Source organism: Alexandromys fortis, unplaced genomic scaffold (assembly GCF_014885135.2).
Source record: "Alexandromys fortis isolate MF-2015 unplaced genomic scaffold, M_Fortis_MF-2015_v1.1 scaffold_13, whole genome shotgun sequence".
Classification (NCBI taxonomy): Eukaryota; Metazoa; Chordata; class Mammalia; order Rodentia; family Cricetidae; genus Alexandromys; species Alexandromys fortis.
In genome coordinates, this window is record NW_026067908.1 from 10,899,992 (window position 1) to 10,927,360 (window position 27,369).

Below are 27,369 nucleotides of genomic sequence, written 5' to 3' on the forward strand. Positions count from 1 at the left end.
AGAGGCAGGAACTGAAGCAGAGAGCATAGAAGAATACTATTTATTGGTTTGCTTTTCATGGCTTACTCAGCCTGGTTTTTTCTGCCACCCAGAACCATGAGGGGTGGTACTACCTCCAATGGGCAGGCACTCTCTCAGCAAACAGGAATCAAGAAACTGCTCCACAGACTTGCCCACATGCCAATGTGCTGGAGGTGTTTTTCAACTGAGGCTCCTTCTTCCTAGAAGACTGTAGTTTGTAGCAAGCCAACAGGAAACTAACCAACACAGAAATGCTTGCCTGTTTCTGCGTAAAGAGTTTAATCTTGGCCAAATATTTGATGTTGCAAACTCAGAACACCTTTGATACCTTTTAGAGTTGGCTGGTATTTGATGGTAGTACCCTCAAAGCCGAGAATGCCACTTTGCACAACTATGTAGTACAAAAATCACAAGATGTATGTGAGGGTCATTTCAGAAATTGCTGGAAGTTCTGTCCTAATTGAAAGTCAAAACACAATAAACTTTTGTTTGTGTGTGTGAAATCTGAGTGATTGAAACAGCAATTTTATTTTTAATTTAATTCTAACATTTATTTTTTATTTTTTGTGTGTATAGGTACGAGTGTGGGAGCCACGTATGTGCGCTGTCACACAAGTGGAGGTGAAAGGAGAACTTTTGGGGGTCAGATCTTTCCTTCCATGACGTGGGTTCTGGAGATTAAATCAGATTGTTAGACTGGGCGACAGACAATCTTGTCATTTTGTCAGCCTCTACTCGGTCAGTTTGGAAAATCAAGCCTTTTAGCAGAATCCAATCCAAACATATACTAATTTGATGCATGGTGTGGAACAAATGGAGACATATTCAAAGTCTTTGCCGTACCGAATGTCCCTATCAATAGCAAGGTTGCTATATACAGTTATAAGTAATAATAGTTCCATTCATAGCGGTGGATCTGAGCCAAGGCCCTTCAGACACTGTTTGCCGATGTCGTGTGCGATAGCACCCACAGGCCAAAGTGCACTTGCGTGTTCAGAACCAAGGTTGCAACGGCATATTTGGACACAGAATGGGCAGGCACTGCTAGAAATACCTTAGTTTCATTATATTTGATGATTAAATTTGATTATTAATTTTGGTTGTTGCACATTTTAGAAATCTTTTTACCTGATGACAATTTTGTGAGCACCCCACAGTAAATTACGACAAGACCCACAGTTTAGAAAGCCAAAATTTGAGACACTTCAGCTACACGTGTGTGTGTGTGTGTGTGTGTGTGTGTATTGAATAAGACTAAACCCACTATGTGAAAGATGATGATTAGTGAAAAACCAAACACACCGGACACACTTTAGGTATCGATGGTATTATTACTCTCCTCCATCATTTGCTAGTCTCACCTGCTCCTTTACTGAGACCACTTACACGGGGCATAGGCTGGGCCTGAAGAAACTTGTCAACGTCTGAGGCTTGTCTGGTTAACTCCTTATGATGATTAGTATTGCCAATTTGACCATTAGAATCACGTAGGAGACCATCCAAATCTGTGAGAGAGTATAGGTGTGAGAGATTAGGTTATCAAAACTAGGGTCAAGTGCGAGACAAGCCTCGTGCACCGCCTGTGAGGGATTATGTAGATTAGGTTATCCTGTTGGCTGTGCCCTTGAGGATAAATTTCACTTTAATCTGTGGGCAGTACCATTCCACCTGCCGGGATCCTGGACGGAAAACAAAGAAGGCTAGCATCAGCTTTCATCCTTCGTCTTCCTGACCGTGTGTGCAATGTGACCTTTCACCTCAAGCTTCTGTCACCTCGACTTCCTCATCATGATGACCTGGGCCAGTATCCCTTGAATTGTGTTTTGTTCAAGGAATAAACCTTCCCTTCCTTAAATTGCTCTTTGTCACATATTTTATCGCAGCAACGGGCAACATGACAGACGAAGTTCTTGCTAAACAAGTCTCTCCTGAGTCCTCTGGAGAGGCTGGGCTGGGACGTAGGCGGAGGTAAACACCGAAGGACAGCGATTAATGCCTCCAAGGGCACAGGTCACTTCAGCGGGCCAGTGCTGATAATTCTTATTCCCTGCATGAGTTCATGCCTATGTCTTCTTCTTCTTCTTTCTTTTGAGTCAGGAGATCTCACAGAGATCCTCCTGCCTCTGCCTCCCGGAGTGCTGGGATTAAAGAAGTGTGCCATTACACCCGATTTGAGCTCAATTCTTCCGAAGTAGAAAGAAGACACAAGCAGGGACGCTTGCCTGTGTGCCTGTGTGCGAGACCGGATGGAGGCGTGGCGAGCAGGCAGAGAAGACGCAAGGGTCCTCAGGCTCGGGTCTTGGCCCCGCCCCACTACGGGGGGGGGGGGAGGTATATAACGTCACGGGAGGCGGCCCGGACGAGGGGCGTAGCCTACAGGGGCGGACCCGTGGGGGGCGGGGCCTGCGGTGGAGGGGCCGGGCGCCGGCGCGTCCCGGAGCGCAGGCCGCCACAGCCGCGGAGTAGCCGGCAGCCGCTGACGCGCCGCGGGCCCGCGCCCATCCCTGCTCGTCCTCCCGGGGCCTCTTCTCAGCCGCGGGGTCCACGCCTGGCCCCGGACAGCTGGCTGAATCGCCAGTCGGACGCCCGACCCGGACGGACGCTGTGCCCCGGAGCCGCGCGGCCCGGCGCACACGGAAGTGGTGAGTGTCACGGTGGGGCGGTGGAGACGGTCGGCCGCGGTCAGCTCGGGGACGGTGCGAGGGGCGCGAAGCGGGGCGACCGGGGTGACCCGCGCGGCCGGGGCGGGAATTTCCAGGCGTCGGCCGGGAGCGGAGGGGAGGAGGGCCTCTCTGCGAACCGCGGCCCGCGCCGCAGACATCCTGTTTATGGCCCCGCGGCCTGCGCGCCGACCGCCCCTTGCGCCGGGACAGCCTGACCGCAGGACTTCGCCGAGGGTCGTGGCCCGCGTCCTGCCCGGTCGGCTTTTGCCGGGGAACTTTCTGGGTTTTGGGACTGCGTGGGGCGCACCCGGGAACTCCGGACCGCAGCTTGCTGGAAAGCAGCGTGATGGAGGGCCATGGGCGAAAGGACAGGGCAGAGGGGACTGCCAGTTCCTACCCAAAGGGACCCGATTTATCGAAACTGAAGTAGTGTGGCTCCCCAACTCCGCCGCTTCCGCGCGGCCGCCCGCTTGTCTCTGATGCAGTAGACACCCGTGGAGACACTCCCAGGCTCCTGGGATGCGTGTTTACGAAGGAAGTTCTTTGGGGAGACTAGATCAGAGGTGTGGTTATCTCCAGGTGCCTGTATGCCCCCTTCGGAGGTGTGTTCTCGGTGATTTCCCGGGGGACAAGGACTGTGCCCTAATTGATAGTCTTAATTCACGCTTGTGTTCTGTCTTCAGCCCCTGCTTGGATACATGAGTATCCATGCTATTAAAATTCCTCCCCAACCATAGAGCTCAGTCGCTGGTACTCATGGTAGTATAAAATTGCCACTATTTCTTTCAGGGAAGAAGGCATAAAAACCTTGGGTCGTTAAATAAGTAGAACACGGAGACAATTAGATTACAATTATCAAGTCTTTGGGTGTTGCCCTCCGGAAAATAAATATTTTAAAAAGAAAATATTTGAGTTATGCATTGGCATACATGCAGTGTAAAAAACTTTTTTTTTTTAAAAAATGAACATTTTATATTGATTAAATCTTTGTTCCTTCTTTTCCAAAACCACATTTTATGTTGCCTATTGCTTTTGATTTCGGAGACTCTGGTGTTTTCCAAGTATTAGGATTTGGGATGGCAACAGCACACATACCCTTACCCCTCCTAAGTATGGTCTGGCTCAATCAGTTGTGCCCAATTTGAGAGATCATGTGTGGGGGTACCAGGTGAGGAATAAGATTCGGGGTACTGTGTAGCAAGTCATTTCATTCCTGGCTTCCGTTTCCCAAGATCCAGGGGTACTTTTTAATTGAAGGATCAATGTGTTCTTTTGTACTCCACGATGAAGGTTAGTGGAGACTGCCAGCCAGCATTATAGACAGGCAGAGCTGCCTACAGATATAGCATGCTCTGTAATATGGAGTAGATGTCTCTTTTGTGTGGGTCTAGATCACGTTGAAAAAAAAAAACAAACAGATACATCATACTAGAGGGAGTGTGGACATTATGAACAGTAATCATAACTTAATTCAATGTATCATCTTAACCAGGCACTTAGACTGTATTTGTTTCTCTACTGCTGTATTTTTTTCTTTCTTTCTCAGATTTCAGTGTTGTGCTTCACGTTGAAAACAGCTAGTTTAAGCTGTTTCAGTCCCATGCCAGAGTACACTGTTTACTGGCTCTGAAAATGATGCTAGGAAGTGAATGAATATTGGTAGAGTATTCAGACATTTCCCAAAATGTAACCATGTTCCATTTTGTTGTAATTGAGGCAAGTGTTAGTATCAGTTTGTTTTACTGGGAAGATGATTTTCTTTCTGGCTACTTGGTGACCTCCTTTTACAAATTTAAGATGCTAGGGGGAGTTAGGCTGTAAAATCCTTAATTTGGGCAACTGCTATAAAAAGCTAGTGAAAAATAGGGAGTTTTGAGGATAGAGTTGGCTTTTACAGGAATATGCTGGCCTTAAATTGCATGAGGGAACTTAACCTTGGGTATTCTAAAGAACATGAAGTCTGCCAGTTTAAACAGGCTTACCTTTACAAACAGTAGTGGTTCTAAGGAAGACTGATCGCACCAGCTCACTAGCAGCTGTGGATTTTAATACTGTCCAAAAGACATCACTCTGTTCTTCTGAATAACTTGAAGAAACACATATATTTGGAGAGAAACACAAATGAAGCAACTACTGAGAATATATGTAGATTTAGAACCGTTTTCATACAGAGAACACTGTATAAATAATTGTAATAATAGAAAACATTTTACAGCTCAATGAAGACCAGGCAGGCACGTGTTTGTTGTCAGATTTTCTGTGTTTTCCCCATTAAGCACCCATATTCTGTATCTCCTTAGTATAATCTAGTGAGATGATGTTAAACTACTAGATTTATTGTCTGAAATATGCATATTTGTGCAAAGAATCTTTTCCTTTTATTTCCTTGAGACAGGATTTCTTTGTGTAGCTCTGGCTGTCCTGGAACTAGGTCTGTAGACCAGGCTGGCCTCAAACCCAGAGATCCACCTGCCTTTGCCTCGCAAGTGCTGGGAATAAAGGTGGGCATCACCACACCTGGCTGGAGAGATGACTCAGCACTTAATAGGACTGAGGACCTGGGTTCAATTCCCAGCACCCACATTTAAGCTCATAACTAACTTCAGTTCCAGCTCTAGGGGATCCAACACCCTTAAGCAGACATGCACGCAGGCGAAACGCCAATGCACATAAGATAAAAATAAATCACTTAAAAAAATGAAATAAACTAATTTTCACACAATAAATTTCAGGTGGGCAGGGAATTGGCTGTTTAAGCAGAATCTAGCTGATCAAGCACCTTCTGATGTTCTCTGATGTACTGTGGCTTAATGGTACATGGAGCCCTGCCATAGAATAGACGTGCATGAAGGAGCCTTGATGAATCCTGCAGATAGTGGCTAACAACTTGGTAAGGTTTCATGCGCAGTGAGACATTGCCGTTCTCTGGGGTGTTTCGGAAGGTACACCCTGGGGGGAAAGGTGGCATCTAGTGGGTAGAGGCTAGGTGTACTATTAAATATCCAGCAATGCACAGGACAGCCCTTCCTATAACAAAGTATTACCTGGCTCAGAATGTCTTTAGTGCTCAGGTGGAGAGAGCATGCTTGGGGATGCCAGGTGAGAAAAGAGATATTTGGCCTCATGTTGTGACAAGTTAGTTCATTCCTGGCACTGGCTCTCCTGTTCCAGAAGCAAATGAAAGGACCCAGGTTAGTTATTCTGCAGTCTTTGTGGGAAGCCAAGTAATTAATGCAAACATAATGCACAGAAGCCCAAGGACACAGAAACTAGAGCTGCTCTGAGGAAGCTGCATAAATGAATTGTTGGATACAGTGGAAGCGGGGGAGGAAGACACTAAGTTTGTATGCTGAGTATAGAGCAGGGGGATGATTTAATGTTAATGAATTATTTAGTATGCTTAATTTTCTGGGTAGAACGTTTTTGTTGTTTTCCTGCTTTTTTTTTTTAACATAAAGCTTATTTTCTCACAACAAGGAAGAAGCTCACTGTAGAAAAATTAGAAAATGTAAAAAAGTAGTAAGTAGAGGAGACAAGCGCCCTCCCATGTTCCCTTGCTTTTCCCATGTAAAGACAGTCACATTCTCACCACATTTCCTTTGAACATGGTTAAAATTGGAAGCAGACTTACCACAGAAGGGAGCAGAGCTGTTGGTGGCTGAGTGTGCCAGTGAATGCTGCTTGTTTCTATGTCCTCCCTTTTCCCTTTTTAAATAATTCCAACCAAGTTAGGTGCACATCTGGAGTCCCAAGTATTTGGGAGGCTGGAGCAGGAGGAGTGCCTGAATCCAGGAGTTGGGGATCAGCCTGGGATAGACAATAACAGATCTTTCCCTAAAAAAATGTTGTAATACGGAGGTCCAGAGACACGGACTAATCGCTGCTGATGTGTTTTGTGCTAAGTACCAAGTCCTTTAGTTGTTGTTTCCTCTGCTTATTGTTCTCCTCGTCCTCAGTGAGGTATGCCACTGTAGCTTCCGGTCTCAAAAACTTTCTGGTAACATGGTTTTAAACAGCTGCCATGTTGAAGTGCTGGGGTTTCATGGGTAGGAAACAGATTCCTGTGAATGCACTTCCCTTTGAAGTACACCTACAGTTCTCACAGTTGTGGCAACCAGAAACAATAAAGCATGCAGTTCCTTCCTGTGGTACCTCCAGTTGAAATTTTATGATGTCTGGTTCTTCACATCGTTCCCCAGTACTCGGAGTACATCCTTAGTCCCAAGGCAAGATGTGTGTTAGGAGCAAAGGGAAGAAATAGTAATTGTTGTTTGGAGAGCAGGTTTTCTTTTAGCCTCGGCTGGTCTGGAACTCATTAGGTGGCCTCAGATGTGTGTGAGCCTCCTGTTCCAAGCCTCCCAAGTGCTGGGGTTAGAGATAGGAGCCAACAGAAAAATTCTTTTAAGAGTGCTCTTGCCAGAAGACAGTTGACATTTGTTGAGGTATTTTTAATCTAAGTAACTGGTTTATTTAATATCCAAATTCACATGGCATTTTGTTTGTCGTTTTATTAATTCAGTAAGTATGTGTTGAACTCTTACTAATAATAGTCATAGAGAGTGAGTACATGGAATAAGATGCACAGGAATCCCTGCCCTTATAGAGTGTGCAGTATGGCAGAAAAACCTTGAGGGTGTACCCAGTTTTGGTGGCATGGATTATGCATGTAGACTGAGTAAGTCCCATCCATGGTGAGGTTGCAGAAAGGCCCTACAAACCTTCAGAGTACTCCTTTGCAATCTGAAGATTAAGGAGTAGCTTATTTTTTTTAATATATTACAAATCAGTTCATTCTCTTTTATACATAAACATCTCCTGGTACCTACTAAGTGGTTGGCAGATGACTAAGACACATATGGAAATATATTTGTTATCTATAAATATACATAGCTTTTACAGTGAGTGGTGCTATGGCAGAAGTGAAAATTAAGACTGTTAGGGTCCCTCAAGAGAGCTAAACCCTGCTTAGAAATGCTTTTTAAGAAGAGACGGGTGGAGTTGGGAGGTGGCTGAGTGGATTGAGTGCTTGGAGTGCAAGCATGAGGATCTGAGTGTGATCCTCAGCACTCATATAAAAGACTAGATGCAATGGCATGTGCTTGTGATCCCAATGCTGGTTTGGGGGGGGAACCCTGGGGCTCACTGACCAGTTACACTAGCCAAATATATGAGCTGCAGGTCCAAGTAAGAGGTCCTGTCTTTTTCTGCGCGGAGGGTAGGCAGAGTCTCTAGCCCTGACTGTCTTGGGAACCAGCTGTAGACCAGGCTGGCCTAGAATTCAAAGAAATCTGCCTATGCCTTCTGGGATTAAGTGGTGGGATTAAAAGTGTGCCGCCATTCCTGGCCCTGGTGTTTTTTTTCGAGATATTGTCTTAAAATACAAGATGAGTGGCTCCCAAAACACACATGAGATTTACCCATGATTCATATGGACATATCCCTATACGCATGAAAGTGTGTACACTCTCCATACAGAAAGATGGGACCAGAGTCTTGCTCCTGGGCTCAAGAAATACTCCTGCCCCAGCCTCCAAATAGCTGCTACTTAGGACACACACTACTGCCAGTGGTTTTGAAGAGGCTTCATTTGAGTAGGTCCTTGACCAGTGTGAGTTCCCTTGTTCTGAGGTCGGATGGAATGCTAGGAAGACATGGAGGATGAGCGAAGGCTTGAAGTAAAGCTGGGCATATATAGAAGATGGGCGGCAGACTTATGTGCACATACTGATTAGAGTCCAGCCTTCTCAGAAGAGAGCAGGAGGAGGTGAGGCAGTTTGGGGTCGGCTTGTATGCAGACTCTCGAGTCTATGAGCAGGAAGAGGTCAGGACTGTGGCCTCTGTCCGTGGATGAGGAGGAAAAATGAGAGCTTTTGAGGTTTTGGGCTCAAGAATAAAACGAGCAAATGGAAGAAGTGTGAAGCACTTTGAGTTCTGTACAGGATCAACTTCTACCTTGTGCCACACCATCCTTTCCTTCTTCCCAGTACCAAAAATGCTTTATTTACTCATTTCTCAGTTCTTCTGAAGTCTACCAGGAAAACAGGAAAGCCTGGAGTGAAGCTAGGTGCACGAAGTCCATAATGCTTTCCCTGGAGGGCAGCAAAACCCATTTTGGGTTATTTTTAAAGCTATAAGTACTCTTGACAATTTAACTGGTTTTCATGTCAATCAAATATTAAATACAAGAAACCAAGAGCTAGTCATAATCAGAGAATATGTGCAGGAAGGTACATCCTTGGAGGCACAGGGCTAAGTTTTGTCCCAGTGGTTGAGGGCTAGAAGGATTATGCAAAATGAGACCCCAACCAGAGTGAGACAGTCTGGGGCACTTACTGGATAGGGAACCCGTGGTGAACAGTGTAGCAATTTGAGATGTCACTATGGCCAGTGTGGCTGATAACTGGTAAAGATGAGAATGGCTTTTGTTGTAGTTTGTGTGGGATGAATGGAGAGCTTAGGTTCTTCCCTTTGGACACTTCCTGCACCTTGCTCAGGGGTTGGCTGATGTGCAAGCAGGGGGCAGAGACATCAGACGCTGCTCTCAGGCTTCCTTCAGGACAGATTCGAAGGTGTTTCTTTAGAATGAAAATCCTGTGAGGAATCTCTCCTTTACTCAGGGAAGGGGTAGAGAACAGCTGCTAGGGAGCACCTCGTGCCTAGAACCCAGGCTGAAGGCGATTGACTGGGGCAATTTGTCACCTCCCCTGGAAAGTAGATCTTTTTACTGCATGTTAGTCTTGATCTTCCTTTCTTTTTCTTCCTGTTTGTTTCTGTAAAGATTTGTTTTTATTTATGTGGATGTGTGTATCTGTGTGAATGTATGGCACAGGTGCCCACAAAGACCAGAAGAGGACCTCTTAAAACTGGAGTTAATGGGGTTTGAACTGTCTGATATGGGTTCTGGAAACTGAACTCTGGTCCTCTGGAAGTGCTCCTAACTAGTGAGCCATCTCTCCAACCCCCGTTTCTTGGTTTTGATAATCTGTTTTGGATGCTCCGAACCAAGACTCTGGATTTAGCTCTGAGAAAAAGTTATTGATGTTTTTATCCACAGAGTAGGGTAGAGACAGTATCTACTTCTAATATTATTTGAGAATTGACTACTACAAATTTTGGAATGGTGTCAGGCACAGTTTTTGAGGTAAAACCGTCTAGCTGTTTTATTTTTTAACTTAAAAAATGATTGATATTGGCAGGGTGGTGGTGGTTCATGCCTTTAATCCCAGCATTTGGGAGGCAGAGGCAGCCGGATCCCTGTGAGTTTGAAACAACGTCAACACCACCAACAAAAGATTGATATGTATGCTTTTGGGTCAATTTTTAAAAAGCTCAAGCTAAGCCAGGTGGTGGTGGCACACACCTTTAATCCCAACACTTGAGACAGAGGCAGGTGGATCTCTGTGAGTTTGAGGCCACCCTGGTCTACAGAGCAAGTGCCAGAATAGGCTCCAAAGCTACAAAGAGAAACCTTGTCTCGAAAAACCAAAAAAAAAAAAAAAAAAAAAAAAAGAAGACAAAACAAATAAACAACCGCTGAAGTAATCTTCAGAATACTTAAAGATAATGGCATGTCCCCAGAAGATGCTATCCATACAAAGCACCTAATATATTGTATTTTTGAAAGATTTCTGTTAACAGTGGTAAATAAACAAACAAAAACTGTTGGTGCTTAATGAAGGCAGTTAACATTGGTGAAGAATTTGTTATGCAGAAAGCATGCAAGATGCTAGATAAGTTTTTCTTTAGTTTTTAATGAAAATGAGGAACAAAGGTGTTTTTCTGTAAGTTCTGTAGAAGCTGTCCAGGACACAGTTCGGGAGGAATGCATTGCACATCCTGGAGGGCCAGTAAAGGTGCTGGTCAGCTTTCATGACTCCATGTGTGTAGCCAGTGACAGGCTGCCAGCACAGAGACACAGGCAGACCTGTTTGTGAAATGATGTCTTTAGAGTTGTGTCAAAATTAAACATTTTATAAAGGAGATAATACTCCAGAAATCTTTGTGGCCTAAACACTTATAGGAATTTAAAAGAACTTTCAAATGTGTTGTTTTCTCTTCTACAGTTTCTGCTCTATGTATATATCATACTTCCTGAAGTAAGACCTACCCAAAACAGAAAATCATAGGGAATCAGTCCTTTTTCCTAGTTCTGTGTCTATGCACATAGAGATATATGTATATTTTAAGTTTGTTTCATTCTTAGTAACATTCTTTTTGGACAAGTTTATTGAATTTAGGTATTGATTAAAAACCAATAAGCCGGGCATAGTAGTGTACTTCTGTGATCTTAGCACTTTGCAAGTGGAAGCAGGAAGATCAGTGTCATTCTCAGCCAATGGAGTGTTTGAACCCAGCCCAGGTTGCCCGAGCCTCTGTCTCAAAAACAAAGAGGCAAGCAAACAATAACAACCCCCTCCTCTTCCCTTGTCAAAAGAAAGAAGAAGATAAAAGAACAGGTGGTTGGAAGAGCAGTCTTGAGACCTTTATTATTTTTAATTTTATTTATTACTATTTATGTTATATATGTTTTGCTTGCATGAACTTATGTGCACCATGTGTATGCAGGAGCCCGCAGAGGCCAGGTCCTGTTACAGGCTACTGTGAGGCATCCTGTATGCACTAAGAATTGAACCCAGGTCCTCTGAAGAGCAGCCAGTGTTCTTAACTGCTAATCCATCTCTCCATTCCTTTCTTATCCAAGTGCTTTGACAGCAAAGTACATGTAGCTGAATCTTTTCTTATCTTCCCATTTAAGATTGAGAAAGACAGACACCCCAACCCCCCATCTGTTCTGTGGAGGACTGTGGTGAAAAAGGGCATCCACCTGACTCTGTAGGAAGACTGCCTGGAGAGATTTGAAGAGTAAACTTAGGTGTAACGTTTTCAGGAACATTGGCTGGTCTGACTACACAAAGTAGCAATAAAAACAATTTGTAATGAATGCAACTATCATTTATTTTTAATAACATCTTAAAGGGCTTAAGAGTATTAGAATTGACGGGTTCACCAATTAACCATGATTATATCTGTGGGCTTGTTTACATAGTTAATGCAGTTAATTTTCTCTGAACATGATGAAGCTGTAATTTATAGCATTTTTTCAATTAGTAGAATTTAAAATAATCTTTCAGGCTGGTTGGTTGTTGGCATAGGGGCACAGGCAGACCTGTTTGTAAAATGATGGCTTTAGAGTTTGTGCTGGTGCTGTGTCTGAGACACACACACATGCATGAATCAGAGAGGGATGGCGAGGGGGGTGATAATCTGGTAAATGTGTATCTTCCTGTGGAAAATCTTGGTTTTAAGTTGGTTTTTGGTCCCACACAGGAAGACAGGCAGATGTAATTTGCGTTATAAAGATAATATTTTTTTTTTGCCACACACACCTACAAAGACATTTTAGGATGAATTTGCATAATTTAGACTAAAGAAAGTAGCATATACATTGCTTAAATGTTTCATACTGATTGATTTTGTTCAGTGCAGCCACTCTAAAATGCTGACTTTGCTGACCATTGTGCATTGGTTACCTCATTGGGAAACTCAGGTGATGTCTGATGGTACTTCTACACAGCTCCCTCAGTCGCTTGTTCACAAAGATCTACTCAGGGTGCTTAAACATAGAAAGGACTGGCCTGAACATGATAGTAAGCCCTCTTGATGTGGCTTTAGGAAGTAGGCCATGTCTAATACACAAGCTGGCCAATATAAAAATGCTGTAAGGTTTTTATACTTCATTATTTAGCAGCTCTATATAGATATATGTGAAAACAAAGTCAGCTTGACTCTGTCCTTCAGGTTTCTTGCTACTAGAAAAGAACAACTTGGCAGTTAAATAAATGTTTGTGATGTTTATGCCACGTGTCAAAAGAGCTGTCTTGTTGCTCTAAGACAAAGGTGGAGCAGTAAGAAGCGAGCAAACTCTGTGCAGTAAGTTTTTTGTATACTAAGATCTGAAAGGTGAAAGAGGCTGTGCTAAGAGGTTAAGAAACTTTTCTATCTCTGGAGATGGTTCATGTTTAAAGGGCTTGCTCCATGAAGACCCGAGTCCCATTCCCAGAATCCACATGGTGGAAGGAGAAAACTCACTCCTGCAAGTTGTCCACAGACTTCCATTGCATCCTCTCTTTCCACCTCTCTGCCCCCCCTCTTTCTCTGTATATGTGTGTTTATAAAAAGAAAACCAAGGTGGAGAATGACTGAGGAACACATCTGATATCAGCTTCTGGCCATGCACACACACATAGATGTGTACACAGACATGCAGGCATACAATATGGACATGTACACAGAAATGCAGGCACCCACATGGGCAGGTACACATATATGCAGGCACACACATGGACATGTATACAGCTACACAGGAACCCTCATGAATACACACACACACACACACATACACACACCACACGGACATGTATACAGATACGCAGGAACCCACATGAACATATACACACATACAGACACACACACGGACATGTACACCAACATGCAGATAGACATACACAGACACATAGGCACACACACAAATAAAGTTTTCAGGTTAGAAGAAACAGCATATGCAAAGTCTTTGAGGTCGGACAGACATTCTGTACTATATACAGAGAGGAAAAAATATCTGAGTTGTAATCTAGGTGGCCCTTAATCAGGTAGTGCACTATGATCCATGTAAGTGGCGTAATAACCAGGCTAGCTTAATATGAAACAGCAAATTTTAATGAAGGGATAGCTTACAACACCAGGGATCCAGCCATGAGCAGGAGATACAAAAAAGAGGGCCAGATTTATAGTAAACATTAGCCCGAGGCGAACACGCCCCCCCCCCAATGGGCTGGGCTATCCCTACAGATCCTTATTACTCTGGGCTTTCTGGTGTGGTGAACAGGAAGTCAAAGGTTCTAAACTGGGCAATAACATGATGGGATGGTATCATCTCTTGAAAAAAGAAGAATGTAAGACCCCACTTTTCGCTACTGCTCCGGGGGCCCTTCTCTCTCCACTTCCATCAGTCTACTGCCAAATGTCTTGAATCTTTCATTTCCTTCCACCCACTCATTCTTTAACCCTTTACAGACAGACTGCTGTCTTCATACTCCAGATTGCTTCCTTGAGTTCACCTTGCAGCCATGTGTTGAAACTTTTTTTTTCTTGCCTTCACTATGTAACAGGGCTCCTTGTTGGCAGATGCCCCAGCCCCACTGTCTTCCGGTGCCTGGGGCACAGTAAGCACTCTTTTCTTGTGTCAGATCTCTTTGTGGGTAGCTGTGTTCTCCTCTTCTAATTGCTCCCTCTTCCAGGGAGCTTCTCCTCAAGGTTCATGTGTTGTGTAAGTGGTACAGATGTTCATCCCACTTTTGCCTTTGCCCAGTTCTTTTTATTCCTTCCTCTCTGCTCCTTACCTTCCCAAATACTGGTTGAGCGATTTTCTCTGCTGTGCAAAACATTGGGGACAAGCAACATAGGTACTTGTGACAAGGGCTTGAGTGAAAGAGGTTTGTGCCTGCCCTGAAGGAGCAAGCATACTTAGATGTTAAACATGCCAATAAATACTTTCAGTGTGGCTTCAGATGTGGAAAGTAGAGTTGAACATATTAATGAGGAAATAGAGAATGTGTAGGTGGGAAATGGCCACCTCTCAGAGGAAGCCATGACTATTGAGTTAGGCTTGGAAGGTGAGTATGAGAAGCTTGGTCTTGAAGAGATCCGGAGGAAAGTAATAGCAGGGGGGAGAAGAAGGGAGGGAGGAGCAGAAGCAGCACCTCACTGGAATTTGGGCTAATTGCCCTGCATCTTATCCCACTGGTTCTCCTGAATGTGACTTGTTCACACCTCACATTTAAGTGCTCTGAAACTGATGCCTTTAATAACTTACCTGACACATTGTCATATTGATGGACAGTTTCCTTGCTCTTCTTAATAATGTATCTCAGCTCCTGGGGCCACATAGTATCTGCTTTTGTGGGGCAGCATATAAACTAATCTGTGTGAAGGTCCAGTGTTTCCCATTACACGTGGACACTGAAAACTGTTTCTACGTGTTTTGAATATGTAAAAGCCTGTTAGTTTCTGGCTATACAAACAGGTAGCAGACCAGATATGGCCTTTGCTCTTACTGACCTCTCCCTGCTCTTTTCCCCATCCTACCCTGGTGATGTTCCTTCTCAAGTTCCTCTTCCCCAGCTGTGGCTTGACTGATTTCACCACAGCCTTCAAACTGGCTTTTCTTTCCAGGTTGCTCACCTCTAGCTACTCTACCTTTCCTGTCCTCAGCCTTCTTGCCTAGTCTGTCTTCCATGCAGATTCCATGCTTGATGGAGGTCACAGGATTTCTGGGGCTCCAGGCTTTTGAAGCCCTGTTGCCTATGGGATACAGCCCCAACTTTTCCATCTAAGTATGTTTTGACATGACCTCAACTTCCCTTCTCTTCCCCATCCCTACTTTTTGAGATAGGATCTCATTGCCCAGAGTGGTCTTGAATTCCTCCTGCCTCACTCTCTACTAGTTGTTACCTGCCCCATTGTACCCAGGTTTTGGGTTTTTTGTACACTTATCGTTGTTGTATGGTCACAGGTTTCTGAGGAAGGGAACTGCCTCATGGAAATACCCACTTTCCTGATAGCCTCTGAGGACTTCATTGAATAAATGCTAAACTCTGTGTAGGATCATAAATATTGTACACACTGTATGAGGAACTCGAAGCACAGGCATTTTACTGCAGGGTGTCTGGGCAAGTTCAGTGGCTCAGATTTGTGAAAATTTACAAAATATTTTATATCTTTGGCCCTTTTGGTGACTTAAATAAATAAATTTCAGGTAAGTTATTAATATTCCTTCTGTGGAATTGATATGCTTTAGTTTTATATCCAGAAAGAAAAAAAAGAAAAATGTGTTTCCTTGCCATCAAGCTCAAAGTTAAAATGGGCATGTTTTGGTTGCTACAATTTTTTTACAATAATTTTTGCATCAGTATTTCTACTAAACTGTCAAATGTTAGCTCCTCTTTTTACTTTATTTTTCCAATTTTCATGTATGTATGTGTGTATGTATGTATGTGATATGTATATGTGTACATACAGTTTTTTGGCCTGTTTGTGAGTGAACATGTGTTTGAGTTGTGCCATTTACATGTGTGGAGGCCCAAGGTTAATGCTGGTAATCAGTTTCCATAATTCTTTTACCTTTTTCATTGAGGCAAGGTCTCTCAATCAACACCAAAACTTAGATAGCTGGCTTGCTCCGGGAATCCTGCCTCTGTGCTCCCAGGTTAGACTTGTAGACAGGCTGTCATGCTCACCTGGCATCTCCATGAGTTTCTGGAGATCCAGTATTCATGCTTGCACAGCAAGTGCTTTAACCACTGAGCCATCTCCGCAGGCCCATACATCCTTCTTTTAATTAGTGGTTGTTTTGTACATGTCTTTTTATTAACAGAGGTATTTTCTACTCTGCTTCCCTTTCTTGATGATGGAATTATAAATAGGGCAGCATGTGTGTTGGGTCATGGGTTTGGGTGTAGGTGACTAAAATTGAGCTTTGCAGAGTTGGACAGAGGGTGCTGGCTTTTCTCACAAGCACATGGCTACCCTTGTAGTCCTTGGAGTAGCTAAAGGCCTTTGATGATGAAATCAGTGCTTTGTTTGACATACGCTAGGACTGTGAGAGGTCAGAAGGCAGTTGATGTTGCACTATTGTCTTCCTACCTTTTTCTTTGCTGTCTTTTCTCTGTGTCTAGGTAACAAACAGGTAAGAACAGACCAGTTAGCTCTTCTTCCTGAGGAATCCTCACCATGTCTAATTTCAGAGTTCACATACATGCTGGTAGAGCTCTTTCTCTCAGGTTGGGAAGGAGGCTACAACTTAGCCATGTAAGAATCTCATGAGTGCAGGGTATATGTGTCAGAGGTAATCCTTATAGTGAGGATGGGCTGGGAATAGACAAGAGATTCCTGTTTTAATGAACTAACTTGTCTACCAGATACCTCATTAAGATAGAAAAGGGGAAGGATTTAAGTAGTTTTTGCACCTTGGTTTCTGCCATCTGCACTACTACCATGGTGTTAAAGGATAAATATCTTGGGTGAAACAGGCAATAAGCAGGCCAGTGAGTACTTAGGACAGGGCCTGTCTCCTAGACCTGAGACTTGTCATGTCTTCCAGTGCCGAGGACAGTGGATATATGTTGCCCTGATATATATATTCATATTAATTCCTGGGCTCAGTTTGTTTCCTGAGTAGCTGGGGCTAAAGGTGTGAACTACCACCATTCCTGGTACGACTCCTTTAATATTCTCTCTCTCTCTCCTCCCCCTCCTTCCTTCTTTCTTTTCCCTTCCTCCTTCATCTTCCTATCCCTCTTTCCTCTTTTTTCTTCTTCTATTTCTATTTCTTTCTGTTTTTCTTTTTTAGCAGGATATTTGGGTTCACTTAACTATCCTAAAATGAGATTCGTGTTTGTTTGAGTCTTTAATTCCAGGATTTGAGAAGTAGAGAAACTCTGTGAGTTCAAGACAACATGTTCTATATAGCTTGAAGACAGCCAGAGCTATGTAATAGAAAGATTCTCTCTCTCTCTCTCAAAAAAAAAAAAAAAAAAGGAAAAGGAAAGAAAAAAGAATAGAAAAAATAGGAAATGCTTTATTGTTTGCTAATATTTCTTTCTCTATCATATAATTGGAGCGCAATCATCTTTAGGATGGGTACGTAGATATGTAGAAGCATTGAGCTTTACAGTGTATCAAATCTAACCGACTGACCTGACCATTAGTCTCAGTTCCTGAATTATGCCTTCTGTTCCTAAGGTTTGCTTACCCTTCTAGCTTATTCTCCACTGGCCTTTGAGATGATAAAATTGCTCCTAGTTTTCTGGCTACAGCACAGTTTTCTGTTTTGGCAGGGCAGAGGTCTAGTGTTTCAGTACTTTCTGTGTTAATTTGGTCTTTTGAGTGTTGACTTGAAAGCTTCACCATGTATACAGCAGTGTGTATTGGGGCAAAATGTTTTCTTTTTTTTTTTTTTTTAATTTATTTAAGATTTCTGTCTCTTCCCCACCGCCGCCTCCCCTTTCCCTCCCCCTCCCCCAATCAAGTCCCCCTCCCTCGTCAGCCCAAAAAGCAATCAGGGTTCTCTGCCCTGTGGGAAGTCCAAGGACCACCCACCTCCATCCAGGTCTAGTAAGGTGAGCATCCACGAAACTGCCTAGGCTCCCACGAAACCAATAGGTCCAGTAGAATCAAAAACCCATTGCCATTGTTCTTGAGGTCTCAGTAGTCCTCCTTGTCCGCTATGTTCAGCGAGACCAGTTTTGACCCAGGCTTTTTCAGACCCAGGCCAGCTGGCCTTGGTGAGTTCCCGATAGAACATCCCCATTGTCTCAGTGTATGGGTGCACCCCTCGCGGTCCTGAGTTCCTTGCTTGTGCTCTCTCTCCTTCTGCTCCTGATTTGGACCTTGAGATTTCAGTCCGGTGCTCCAATGTGGGTCTCTGTCTCTGTCTCCTTTCATCGCCTGATGAAGTTTAATATTCAGGAGGATGCCTATATGATTTTCTTTGGGTTCTCCTTCTTATTTAGCTTCTCTAAGAACCCGAATTATAGGTTCAATGTCCTTTATTTATGGCTAGAAACCAAATATGAGTGAGAACATCCCATGTTCCTCTTTTTGGGTCTGGCTTACCTCACTCAGGATGGTGTTTTCTATTTCCATCCATTTGCCTGCAAACTTCAAGAAGTCCTTGTTTTTTACTGCTGAGTAGTACTCTAATATGTATATATTCCATACTTTCTTCATCCATTCTTCAATTGAAGGGCATCTAGGTTGTTTCCAGGTTCTGGCTATTACAAACAATGCTGCTATAAACATAGTAGAGCATATACTTTTGTTGTGTGATAAGGCCTCTCTTGGGTATATTCCCAAGAGTGGTATTGCTGGGTCCATGGGTAGGTTGATCCCAAATTTCCTGAGAAACCTCCACACTGCTTTCCAGAGTGGTTGCACAAGTTTGCATTCCCACCAGCAATGGATGAGTGTACCCCTTTCTCCACAACCTCTCCAGCAAAGGCTATCATTGGTGTTTTTGATTTTCGCCATTCTGACAGGTGTAAGATGGTATCTTAAAGTTGTCTTGATTTGCATTTCCCTGATCGCTAAGGAAGTTGAGCATGACCTTAGGTGTCTTTTGGCCATTTGAACTTCTTCTGTTGAGAGATCTCTGTTCAACTCAGTGCCCCATTTTATAATTGGGTTGATTAGCCTTTTACGGTCTAGTTTCTTGAGTTCTTTATATATTTTGGAGATCAGACCTTTGTCAGTTGTGGGGTTGGTGAAGATCTTCTCCCAGTCAGTGGGTTGCCTTTCTGTCTTAGCGACAGTGTCCTTTGCTTTACAGAAGCTTCTCAGTCTCAGGAGGTCCCATTTATTCAATGAGGCCCTTACTGTCTGTGCTGCTGGGGTTATACGTAGGAAGTGGTCTCCTGTGCCCACGTGTTCTAGAGTACTTCCCACTTTCTCTTCAATCAGGTTCAGTGTGTTTGGACTGATATTGAGGTCTTTCACCCACTTGGACTTGAGTTTTGTGCATGGTGATAGATATGGGTCTATTTTCATTCTTCTACAGATTGACATCCAGTTTTGCCAGCACAATTTGTTGAAGATGCTCTCTTTTTTCCATTGTATACTTTTAGCTCCTTTATCGAAAATCAGGTGTTCATATGTTTGTGGGTTAAAGTCAGGGTCTTCTATTCGATTCCATTGGTCGACTTCTCTGTTTTTATGCCAATACCAAGCTGTTTTCAATACTGTAGCTCTGTAATAGAGTTTGAAGTCAGGGATGGTAATGCCTCCAGACGTTCCTTTATTGTATAAGATTGTTTTGGCTATCCTGGGTTTTTTGTTTTTCCATATAAAGTTGATTATTGTCTTCTCCAGATCTGTGAAGAATTTTGATGGGATTTTGATGGGGATTGCATTGAATCTATAGATTGCTTTTGGTAGAATTGCCATTTTTACTATGTTGATCCTCCCAATCCAAGAGCAAGGGAGATCCTTCCATTTTCTGGTGTCCTCTTCTATTTCTTTCTTCAAAGACTTGAAGTTCTTGTCAAATAGATCTTTCACTTCCTTGGTCAGGGTTACCCCAAGATATTTTATGCTCTTTGTGGCTATCGTGAAAGGTGATGCTTCTGTGATTTCCCTCTCTGTTTCCTTATCCTTAGTGTATAGGAAGGCAACTGATTTTTTGGAGTTGATCTTGTATCCAGCCACGCTACTAAAGGTGTTTATCAGCTGTAGGAGTTCTTTGGTAGAATTTTTGGGGTCGCTTATGTATACTATCATGTCATCTGCAAATAACGAAAGCTTAACTTCTTCCTTTCCAATACGAATCCCCTTGATCCCCTTATGTTGTCTTATTGCTATTGCTAGAACTTCAAGCACTATATTGAAGAGGTATGGAGAGAGTGGACATCCTTGTCTTGTTCCTGATTTTAGTGGGATGGCTTTGAGTTTTTCTCCATTTAATTTAATGTTAGCTGTCGGTTTGCTGTAGATAGCTTTTATTATATTTAGGTATGACCCTTGTATCCCTATTCTCTCCAAGACCTTTATCATAAAGGGGTGTTGAATTTTGTCGAATGCTTTTTCCGCATCTAATGAAATGATCATATGGTTTTTTTCTTTCAGTCTATTTATATGGTGGATTACATTGATAGATTTGCGTATGTTGAACCAGCCCTGCATCTCTGGGATGAAGCCTACTTGATCATAATGGATAATTTTTCTGATGTGTTCTTGAATTCGGTTTGCCAGTATTTTATTGAGAATTTTTGCGTCGATATTCATGAGTGAGATAGGCCTGTAATTCTCTTTCTTGGTTGGGTCTTTGTGTGGTTTTGGTATCAGGGTAACTGTAGCTTCATAAAAGGAATTTGGCAATGACTTTTCTGTTTCTATATTGTGAAATACGTTAAGGAGTATAGGTATTAGCTCTTCTTGGAAGTTCTGGTAGAATTCTGCGTTGAACCCATCTGGTCCTGGGGCAAAATGTTTTCTAACTAGCAACCACTGAGGGATGAAATTTCTAAAGAGCAGCAGTGTCCTTAAACTAAAGGCTACAAGTGCGTGCTTGTGTGTGTGTGTGTGTGTGTGTGTGTATGTGTGTATGTGTGTGTGTGTAGATGGCTTAGTGATTAAGAGCACTGTCTGCTCTTCAGAGGACTCGTGTTCAATTCCCAGCACCTGCATGGCAGGTCACAATTATCTGTAACTCCAGTTCCAGGGGATCTGACACTCTCATATAGACATGAATGCAGGCAGAACACCAGTGCACATAAAATAAAAAATAAGTTACTTAAAAAACAAAAGACTGCAAGTGTTTTTGTGTGTGCTGCTTACCTTGGCTCACTTTTAAGATTTGGGTGTCAGACAACCTAGCCATGTTCTGGAACTTATAATTGCACTGCGTAACTGTCATCTCTTGCTGGTCCATACATATATCCTGAACCAAGCCATTGTATTTGGAGTATAGTAGAAATCCTATGAAGAGACTGTTGAGCCCTCTAAAACCAAAGGAGGCTGAGGTAGAGGGTGATGGGAACTCAGGAGTTTAAGACCAACTCAGAGAAAGAACATTTCAAGAGCTCTTTCAGAGGAAAAAACCCAAGTGCCCATTATAGCTTTTCTTTTCAATGTAGAGTGTGTGTGTGTGTGTGTGTGTGTGTGTGTGTATTTGAGACTGAGTCTCACTGACTGACTAGGCTGGCAGTATTCACCTCTCTAGTCCTGGCATTATATGTGTGTGTCACCATGCCTCCTGGAGATGGAGCTCAGGTCCTCTTTCTTGTATAGCAAGTTTCTTTACCACCTGAACTATCTCACCAGCTCAGATACCTGAGAGAAGACAAACCAAAACCCCAAGATCAAGTAATAGGAATCAGGCAACACCAAAAGAAGAGTATTTCTACAAATTGCCACTCAGATGAAAATACTGCTTTGCTCGGTAAAGAAGGGGACATTTTGAAGGGCCTTCACCAGGTACTCTTGAGAGTCAGAGAAGGCTGTTGCACTAGTTCCTTGTTAGCTGGGAGCCCTGTTTACTGTCCTCAGGTTAGAACTAGAGCTCTCATGGTTTTAAGAGATCATGAAGACGGTCAACCAGGGCACATTAGTTTTTAGTTCATCGGAACTATCTAAGTAGGTTTAAAGTTATTGACATACAAGACCATGACAATTGGAAGACATCATAGTGCCTCAGGAAATGGCTCATTTCCTATTTTGAGGGGAAAAAGAGAGTGGCAAGGAAGTGACCTGTGAGCCAGTACTTTGGTGGGTTCTTGCTGTTGTTTGATGCAAGTTGGCCTTGAACTTGTGATCCTCCTACCTAAGCATCCCAAGTGCTGAGATTATAACTGTGTTACATCATGCTTGATTTGTCATTGATTGATACTGCTGTTTATAAAATAGCCACATGTAGAATTAATTAAATTAAATACTTGTTAGTTGAAATAATTCCAAAGAGGCCAAGATATTTTTAAAAACTTTAAATTATGTATATATGTGTATGGATGCTATGCACGCAGAAGAGGGTGTTAGATCCTTGGAGCTGGAGTTCCAGATGGCTGTGGGAGCTAAGAATTTAACTCTTGTTCTATGAAAAAGCAGCAAGTGCTTTTAACTGCTGAGCCATTTCTTCCGCACTTAGGCTGAGACATTTTATGGGCAGAAGACTTTGAGGTGATCTAAGAGATAGTAGGATTCTTTAGGCTTTGTTTACTTGGCTATTAATAACAATGGTATCCTATAAAAGAGGAGCTATGGTGCTGTTTGTTTGGGGAGGTGTACTGGGTGCATAATCTGAAGGGCAGGCAGTGTTATGCCCAAACCAATCTCCAGTTGCTGCTAGGAATGATTAAACTTTTTTAAAAAAACTGTTTTAAGCATTTTAATAATGAATTTTTATCTTTAATAAAAATGTTCACTTTAGCTGGGCAGTGGTGGCACATGCCTTTAATCCCAGCATAAAGGAGGCAGAGGCAGGATGATCTCTTGTGTGTTTGCGGCCAGCCTGATCTACGGAGTGAGTTCCAGAACAACCAGGTCTACATGAGAAAGCCTGTCTCAAAAGAAAAATGTTATCTTTAATGTTGACATTTACTTGTATATTGAGACTATTGTTAGACTAAAGGAAAACATATTTTGCATAAGCAATTTTACAATAAAGAAAATTCTGTCCAGTCTTTGCCACTAATGCATATATGAGTCTGCATTATGTAATTTTTGTTGCAGGGTATATATAGTCTGCTTTTTCTTACTTAAACATTTTAAAAGTTCTGTTGCAGTATAGCCTTCATAAAAATCACTTTAAATATCTTTATTTGGGCTAGGTATTTTATTTTGCTTAGACAAATCACCTATTATATAATAGTTAAGCTATTTCTGCCTTTTTGTACTATGTGTATATGTGAAGCGGCAGTCTCAGCACTGGTGATTATAAAAATCAAAACATTGATCAACCTTGAAATTTGATACTGTAGGACACAGTATCAAATGTTCTGCCAAGATTTAATTCTTGATGTAAAAATAACCAGCAAAAATTGCTTTGGTCTTTAGCAAATGGTAAATGTATATTAAGGAGTTATTTTTAAAGTTTCTGGGCATAGTGGGGAGCGCCTTTAGTTCCAGCACTTCAGAGGCAGAAGCAAACAGATCATTGTGAGTTCAAGTCCAGCCTGGCTTATATTGTGCCTTCCAGGATAATCAGGACTACATAATGAGACCCTGTCTCAAAAAAAGAAAAAGATTTCTTTATGTTTTATTATTAGTCTGTGTTTGATTTATGTATCTGGTTTATATCCCTGTATGTCCTGGATTGTGTAAATTTCTATGTGAAAGGAGTCATACATGGAAAACCTTTAAGAATCCTTGCTCTGTGGGGTAGAGAGATGGCTGAGTGCTTAAGTGCACTCACTGGCTGTTCTTGCAGAGGACCCACGTTCAGTTTCTGGCCTCCAAATGGGACCTCATAACTGTGTGTGACTCCAGTTCCCAGGGATCTGACACCTCTTCTGGCCTCATGGGCACCATGCATACACAGTGCACATACATACATGCAGTCAAACACTCATAAAGTAAAAATAAAGTCTTTTAAAAAGCAAGCAGCAGTAACCCTGCTCTAAAAAAGACTTCTCTTTTTGTTCCCGTCTTCCCTATTATGTCCATGCAATAGTTACCCAGTGCAGGAGCAGTAACAGTGGGAAAAGGCGATGGGCTGGGGAGGTGGCTCAGTTGGTAAAGTGCTTGCTCTGAAAGCATGAGGATCAATCCCCAGCATCCATGTAAAAAACTTGGTGTGCTAGTATGTGCTTTATAATGCAGTGCTGGAGACAGAAGGATCCCTGGGGCTCACTGGCTAGCCAGCCTCAGCTAATTGGCAAGCCTCAGGTTCCGTTGAGAGACCCCATCTCAAAACACGCATACACTAAACTGTGACGATGACCACCAAAGTTGATGACACTCAAATTTGACCTTTGGGCTCTGCGTGCACACATGGACACGTACTTGTAGGCGAGCATCCCTGTCCCTCCCTAACATCCCTAACATCCACTTCTCCAGAGGTTTGAAAGCTCCTGACTAATAAATGTACTTTGGTTTCATTTAATTTGAGACTTAAGGAAATTAAGTTTTAGGAGGTGAAACTATTTTACACTCTGGTCTCAGAGAACTGTTGTGTTCTGGTTTAGGGACAGCACACCACTCTGGTGTCAGGCCTGTAATGCTGAAACTGTTGCAGTGTGCAGGGTCCCCTGGCTTTGCAGAGCCTCCAGTGGCTTGCTTGTTTTCAGTTGTGCCTATGGTCACTGTCCGTTCTAGCCATGTTTGAGTCAAAATTTACCAACCCATACCTTGTCCTTTCAGAGAGTTCTGTTGTTAGCGAATTCTCAAGGTGGGGTGCAACTAGAGCTGATAGTTCAGTGAAGTTACTTTATGGCTGAAACCCTGAGGCAGAATTATGTTGACTAAGACTTGGGCCTGAATGGGAGCTTTTGTTTTCTTTTTTTCTTCTAATAGTCTTTCCTTTTGTTTAATATTTAAAAGCTGTAGAATATGCATTTAAAATAATTATAACCTTCCTATATTGAACAAGAAAGATACATATTTTAGGAACTCTTCAATGGCAGGCATTTTGATCTCTATTGACATGACACTATGTTCTCTAAAATGTTATTTTGAATTAATTTTAGGTCATCCATGTAATAACTATATGTTTAACACATAGGCAGGGTTTAATTAGAATACTGTGCATTCATTGTTAATATTCTTTCAGAGTTGTCAGGAGAAAAACCTAATGATTGGTTCTTTCTAGGCAATGGGATTTATCATACTGCTGAGTTGTAAACAATAGCAAGTTTTAGAAAACTTAAAAAGTGGGGCCAGCGAGATGGCTTAGCAGGGGAAAGCACTTGTTTCCAAAGTCTGACAGCCTGAGTTCACCTGTGGGACTCAGGGTGGAAGGAGAGATCCAACTTCCACATGTGTACAGCATGTGCACACACACTTCCACTGTGTGTGTGCGTGCGTGCACACACAAATCATAAGAAATGTTAAAGTAATAATAAAAATTTATAAGAAAACTTAGGAGCCAAGTACAAAACTCCTAAGACTTGCTATTTAGGTAAATAGTTTTGTTAAGAGCCTAGTGTTTATTAATTAGTGTTTGCTGTGTTTATGAACCTGCACATTTAAAAAAGACTTTTTTTTTTTTTTTTTTTTACTTTTTTGTTTGCTTTCTTTTTGAGACAAGGTCTGGATACAAATAACCCTGGCTGTCCTGGAAGTCACTATTGTGGGTCAGGCTGACTTCATACTCACAGATATTTCCCTGCCTCTGCCTCCGAGGTGCTAGGATTAAAGGTGCTCACCACCACACCCCTCAAGTAAAAGAAGAGTTTTCACGGAGATTGTAGATTGTTTTATTGTGAGTCATTTTCAACAAGTGATTCTTTACCTCAAACCCTATACTCATAACTTTTAATTGTATACCTCAACTTTTTATGATGCATAGTTTTTATTGCATGGATGAACTGGAGTTTAAACTAATTCTGGACTGTGGGGTCTGTATATAGCTTGTCTCACTTATACTGTACATGCAGACATTTATACCCCCTCTCTCTATATACATACATATTTCTGATTATTTCCTTAGAATATATATGTATATATATGTATATATATATATATTGTCTCAAAGTTTTTTCCAGATTTTAGTTACATGCATTATTTAAAAAACACACATTGATCTTACTGCTCTTGGGCTAGTGGTATAGATCAGTTGGTAGAGTGCTTGTCTAGCATGCATGGAGCACTAGGTTGGAACTTGGGAGGTAGAGGTAGGAGAATAAGTTCAAGTTCATCTTCCAGTACATACCAAGTTCAAAGCCAGTTTGGGCTAGAGACTTTGGCCTTGTGTACACACAGACAGACAGACAGACACACAGAACTTTAGTAGAAACATCATAAATCTACCTAGTTTTAATTAATTTTTTTTGTAGAAATTATTTGATATGTATGAGTACCTTGCCTGTATGTATGTCTTCACAGCATGTTCCCCGTGCATACCAGAAGAGGTCATCAGATCCCCTCCAGCTGGAGTTACAAACAGTTGCAAGCCACTGTGCAGATGCTGCAGAGCATCTTGTGCTCTTAACCACCGAGCTTCCGTTTTTCTCATTCCTTGGTGTCTATTCATTCCTGTGCACTTGGCTATCAGAGAAGTGTACCCGTGGTTTGATTTTTCCCTCAGCCACTCTTAACAGTCTGAGCTTTTGGATTCTAAGGTTTGCTCTGGAAGGTTGAGTTAGAAGCCACATTAAATGGTTGACTGGAAGATATTCTCTTGTAAAGAGACAAATTTTGTGTTTACCAGGTATGTTGTAGTGAGCCTCGACAGCCCTTCTAAGTAAATAAGGATAGCTATTTCCTCTCATGGTAGAAATGCTGATTGCCCAATCCTTTATGATGAACAAAGTCTTAGTACTTTCAGATGTGTCTTAAGTTATGAGTACTTATGATGAGTTATCATTTGTAGTTTTAAAAAATTATTTTATTACTAATTTTTAAATTTAATTTTGTGTGTATGAATTATTTGCTAACTTGTATGTATATTCAACTTTTGTGCCTTCTTACCTTGAAGGCTAGAAAATGTTGGCTCCTTTGGAACTGAAGTTATAGCCATTTAAGAGCTGCCTATTGGGTGCTGAGAACTGACTTGGGTTCTCTGGATGAGGAGCTAGTGCTCTTGACCATTAAGCCATCTTTCCAGCTCATAGTTTATTTTATTTTAAATTAAAATATAGTCACACCATTCACTCCTCCTTCCTCCAGCCCCTCCTCTAAATGGCCTCATTTAATTATTAATTATATGTATTATGCAAATAAATATATAAATATAGCTTGCTAAGTCCATTTAGAGTTGCGTGTGTGTGTGTGTGTGTGTGTGTGTGTGTGTGTGTGTGTGATGTTTTTGGGACTTGATATTAGATAACCAATTAGGGTGAACACCAATTAGGGTGTTCATTCCAGGGGAAGACTAACACTCCCTCTCTCAGCCGTCGCTAGTTGCCTATAGCTCTTCATTTGGGATGGGGCTCTGTGAGATTTCCCTCATCTGTGTTGGCATGTCAGCTGGTATTGCCAT

General features: G+C 42.3%; 1 protein-coding gene across 2 annotated transcripts in view; it reads left to right on the top strand.

The window, feature by feature from the left end:
* Positions 1-2,428: 2,428 nt before the first annotated feature.
* Jak1 (Janus kinase 1) overlaps positions 2,429-27,369 on the top strand; it is a 113,553-nt gene continuing 88,612 nt past the window's right edge. For both annotated transcript variants that reach the window (XM_050136122.1, XM_050136121.1), the window contains exon 1: positions 2,429-2,663. The gene's annotated coding sequence lies outside the window, so the exon portion shown is untranslated. The remainder of the gene's footprint in view (positions 2,664-27,369) is intronic.